Here is a 5,550-nt window from a genome sequence, read left to right on the forward strand (position 1 = left end):
TTAAGATGAGATGTGAGGCGGAGGAGAAATCTCTCGCGGCGGCGTTAACGAGTCTGATCGGAGAAGATGCTCGGAGGAGAGGTGGCGCGCCGTTTACGGCCATGTGAAGAAAGAGAGCCACGTTCATTGTTCAGAAGTCTCAATTGGTAACCCTATTTTCTCCTTTTAATTTCAATTTGGTTTTTTTTAATCTTCTTCTTAATAGACATAATGGATACTTAGTGTGATTAATATGGTTTAATTGAAACTCAATAATAATCTGAACATGAAACCTTGGGCCTGCCATCCGAAAATGCTGTGTGAACCCTCCATAAGCCCAATTACATTCATTTTTGACATGAAGATTGCTAAAAACTTGCAAAAACACATTCTCTGGGCTAGCATTTGTTGGGCCCTGCGCCACTCACTTGCCTACACCATCAATTTCAGAATACACCTCCATGAGCCCATGCATCATTCTCATTTGTGCCAAAAATGAACAAAAACAAGCTATTGGACCATCAGCAATGGGCCCTGCGCCCTCCACCTAGACTGCACCATGATTTCAACATTAAACCCTCCCGTGCGCATAGTTTTACATATTAGATTTAGTTGTTTTAACTAGTTTGTTTCCTATTGCTTTTAGATAATAAAAATGTATGAAAACAATGATATTTTTGTTAGATTTTGACATTATATTAGAATATAGAATCATTGAGTTTTGTTAATTTTTGGTTGATAAAAAAGAAATAAAAACATGTATTCTTTTCCTTATTAGAATTTAAATGTTTTGCTATATTGTTTAGTTTTTAATTCTTTGATAAAAATGATATAAAAACAATACACTTTGTTAGACTTTTTGCATGATAAAAAAATGACATAAAAACATGTATATTTTTCTTATTAGAATTTAAATGTTTTCTTACATAGTTTAGTTCTAATTCTTTAATAAAATGTCATGAAAAACAATTTGATTTTGTTTTAGAATTTAATTAGAATTTAATTTCTATTATTTTTTATGGCGGTGTGCATGTCTCCTTGTTATTACTGATTTGTTTGCTGAGATGTGCGAGGTACTTTGAGAGGGTTCGATTGTGATTTGATTGCTTCGTGTTCCACTTTATTTGTGAGACACGAATTCGCTTCCGATGTGACTTGATTTGCACCGTGCTTCACTTTATTTGTGGGATACGAACCTACTCCCGATGCGGTACACCTGATCTCTCATTCATTGAGATGTATATTCCTGTATTGTCTGGATTATGTTTCTCTTGCAGGTTGCTTGTGTGGTTGTGTTTGATACGCACCACATAGCGGTGGTGATTTATTTTCACACTGCATCGCTTTGACGCTTATGCTGGACTCCTGGCTTTGCTGGATGTTAGATTACGTGAAGTTTCTTAGTTCTGCTTGTGTTGCTAGCTCACTGCGGATTTGCTATCCGTTTGGTATCATTCCCTATTCCGTTTTACTTCTTTCTGTACTTTATCGCTTTCTCGCATCATCCTATAACATGAGAAGTAGGACCTAGACATGCATCTGGCCAAGCCCTCGAAAGAGGCTCTGTTTTTGTTGGTGTGTTTATGTTTGTGCTTTGCGGCAGGGAGTCACGGTGTAATTAGTCCTATATGGCACTCCGTTAAGTCCTCATGGAAGGCACGCGGAAAGGGTTAGCAATCAACCCCCGCCCAGTCTCATCGAGTCTGTTCAGTATACGCACGCCACGCGTTGCTCGCTTCTGAACCTGCACAAGATCATGTTATCGAGTATGTCAGGAAAAGGGTTCATGTAGCCGGACCCCCACCTTTCCTATAGCTCGCGTCGCTCGACGTTGATGTTCGGTGTACGCACGCATCGTTTTCCTTTATGATCCGTGACGGCTTGGTTGCTGAGAGGGGTCCGCCCTCTTGTCTATAGCCCGATCATTTTCACAAGGTCTAATGCTTGGTTGACTTGGGTTAAGCTGCTCCCCTTGGCTATGGCGGGACCGCTTTTCTACCATTCGGTCAGTACCGTTGGTTTTGTTTGCTTTACGAGCGGATGCTCGTTTGTGTGATATTCTTGTGTGCTTTCCCTTTTCACTCGTAGGTTGATAGCTTAGCTTAGACTTGTACCCTTTGTATGACAACATTAGGTAGCAAGCTTTCCCCCTTAGCTTAGGTTTTCCTCATGCATTCTTTAAAACACAAACCACACTCTTTGATTTTCTTTTCTTAAGAACTTGTTATTTCCGCTCCATTCCCAAGCATAAGTCTCCAAAGGTCGAGTAGCAGAGTGTGAATGTAACTCGTTCACCTAAAAAACACAAAACAAACAGAAACTAGTTAGCCGAGCTACGGTAGCTCTGATTCTGCAAAACAGATACGTAGGCAGCGGGGTAGGGCCCGTGCGAGCACAATCCTTTATTTTCCCTACATTCTGCATTCATTTTAGTCCAGATTAGCATAGATTTGTTACACACCCATAGTTTTAGACACAAGCGTGGATACCATCGAGTACGATGGGCGCGAGGGGTGCTAACACCTTCCCCTCGCGTAACCGACTCCCTTACCCTTTTTTCTCTGGTCGTGAGACTGTTGTTTTGTTTTGTGGTTTGCTGGCATTCCCTTCCTTTTCAGGATAAATATGTTAGTGGCGACTCTATTAATTTTCGCGGTAGCGACAGCTGGCGACTCTGCTGGGGACGTCTCGACCTGTTGCTGGTCCGGACTCAGCAAGTCGATCCTAGCGCTTGTGTGTTTATCATTGGGTGTTTTTATTGCTTTGCATATTTGCCTGTTTGCATTGCATTCTATGTGCGCTTTTACTTTTCTGCATCATATTCTAGACTGGCTGGATCTCTGTCTGTTGGGTGGGTGTTTCAAGAGGTAAAAGGCCCAATACCCAGGCTATGTGTGAACCATAGGAACCATAGGATAGAGTGGGAGCATGGTTTGTCTCGAGGTGTACGTCTCGGGATGGATTATGTGACCACGAGCAGAGTAGTGGTTTCAAACGGAGGTATTATCGTCACCCGCTTCCGCGCTGTGATGATGCTTACCTTCGGGCGGACCGTATACTGCGTTTCATGACCTTACCTTGGCCTAGACTTTACCCGTGAGTGGGGCGGGAATCAATGATCATATAACAGGTACATTGTTGGTGACCGCTGTTCTCGTTCGTGGGTTACCGCTGTTCTCGTTCGTGGGTTACCGTTGTTCTTGTTCGAGTGTACTATTGGTTCCTGTTCGTGGGGTACTATGGTTCTTGTTCGAGTGGTAATCTATGTTCCATTCCAGTGTGTTGGTGACTATATGTTATGGTTCCGATGGTAACTTGTTCCTTTGGTGACTTGTGGTTTGTGTGGTGGTCTGAAGCTGCGTCGAACCTTTGAACATGTGCCGTGTGATTTCTCGGCATCCCAGATATCCAGTATTGTGTTGGTTCCCACCACTTGGCATCATTGCATATTTACTTGTGAGAAAATGATGTACAAAAAAATAACTAGCATACATGTTCCTTCCATTTCCAAGGAATCATATCTTTAAGCCTCGTGCCGAGCTTTTCCATCTCTTGCTCTAAAAAGAAATCAAAACATGAGGATTCCTTGGAAATCGAATGAACATGGCATTGCATTCATATCATGCATCTCATACATTTCATGTATAACAGGTGTTCAAGATCAAGGGTCTCTTATTCAGATTTGGTACTTTCTCCAGACTCACAGACTTGGTTTGTCACTGTTGTATGCTCCGAGATCATTCATGAAACAACTTTGTGGGGTGACCAAGAAGAAAGCTCAGTTGGGGGTATTGATAAGGACGTATCTTATGCTCAGTAGCTTCTATGCTTGCTTTATTTGCAACTGGTTAAGCTCCGTACTGTGTTGATATTTGCAAATTCTCTGCTTGATGATTATGACACTAGGTGTGAGTTCTATTCTTGGGGCACCTGGTTATGACGTTAGGACCTGCAAGTCTTTGAAGTTGCTTGAGGCTCCCGCACGAGGGATAAGCAAGACATTGTCTATCTTGAGCATTGCACCATTTGCATTGCTCGAATCCCTAAAGCACTTACAAATTTCGCGTGATTTGCCATAATCTTCTTCCAGACAGTAATCAAGGGTGATTTGTAGGGGCACACCTCTCATTCTCTAGGTTCTGCTCCACATCCTGAGTCACCTGCTCTTCCTGGAGTTTCCTTGTCTGTATCCTTCGCTTGTCAACCGAGACGAAAAGAGTAAGAGAAACAAGCTGATGAGAATCCTAATGCCTTATGATCAAGTTGCTTCCGTGCTTGATGGAATTTCTGTTGGTTAAGATTCATGCTTTGGTTCTTCCTCACCATATATTGCTCTCCTGATTTCGATGACAATACTCGGTGTTTTCCATTCTCGGGGCACCTGATCATAATGTCAAGCCTTACAAGGTGTTGAGGTACACATAGTCCAGGACTTGCTCGATATAGAGATGTTTGATTTTATTCACATTGGTTTCTACTGGTCAATCTCATTTCATCTGCTGCAAGTAGAATGTTTGTTCTTCCTCAAGGAAGTAACTCATGAGAATCACTTGCAATTGGTACTGCCAGAGGTTTCCTTCACAACAACTATTGTGTGTTCCAAGTAATGACTTTGATAGCCAAGCGTCAGAGGTTATTGTTGTTTGCTGATAGTAATACAAAGTTTCTCCATTTAGGATGGTGTTTTCTGTTTCAGCAGCTATGTTTGGGGCTCCCGACCGAGGGATAAGCAAGACGCCTTGTATCTTGAGTTTGTGCACCACTGGCACAACTCAAATCCCTAAAGCTGAGCACTTACAAATCTTGTACAACTTTGTTGAAATCTTCCTCCAGGAAGTGATCTAAAGTATTCTGACGTAGTGCTTGGTGTGCTTCCCACTCTGGGGGCATTTGGTTATCTGATTGAAGGTTGTCAGTCATTCAGAGACAAGGTACAAGACCTGATTGATTCAAAGGCTATCATATTCGCACTTGAAGGCCAGAATTGAAGTTCTCCTTTGACTTAGCAGATCTTTTGAAGCAATAAGTCCATACGGAGAGAATCTCCTCAACGTTAGCAATTCTTAAATCATCATGCATGTTCATGTTTAAGCTTTCTTGTTTTGTGCAATACTGTTTGTATGTAAAACTTGTTTGTTTTTGAACTATAATCATAATGCATTGGATATGTTTGTCTTGAAAAAATCCATTCGCTTTTGCTCTTATATGTTTTCTTTGCTTGTGATACCTAACTCTTGTTATAAAGCATGATAACTCCGTAGGGAGAATGATGAACATAATACCAAGAACCTCAAATGGTATGCTTTTGAGTAGAACCCTGTTGATGATGTACACGCATTGTTTCAAATTCCTAAACACCGGAGATATAAGGGAGTGAAACCCTCGTTACTCCTCTGAGCCTTCGAAGTAGGAGTTTCTTTTCTCAAAATAAAAAACCCTCACATTCAACCTAGGGGAGGGTAGTATTCAGTTAACCTGATCGAGCATTCAAAATTCATCAGGAGCACACATCCAAGGATACAATAATGGCTATCTTTCAAAAGATTGAGGAAAGTCAAATCCACAATGATT

Source organism: Vicia villosa, linkage group LG3 (assembly GCF_029867415.1).
Source record: "Vicia villosa cultivar HV-30 ecotype Madison, WI linkage group LG3, Vvil1.0, whole genome shotgun sequence".
Taxonomy (NCBI): Eukaryota; Viridiplantae; Streptophyta; class Magnoliopsida; order Fabales; family Fabaceae; genus Vicia; species Vicia villosa.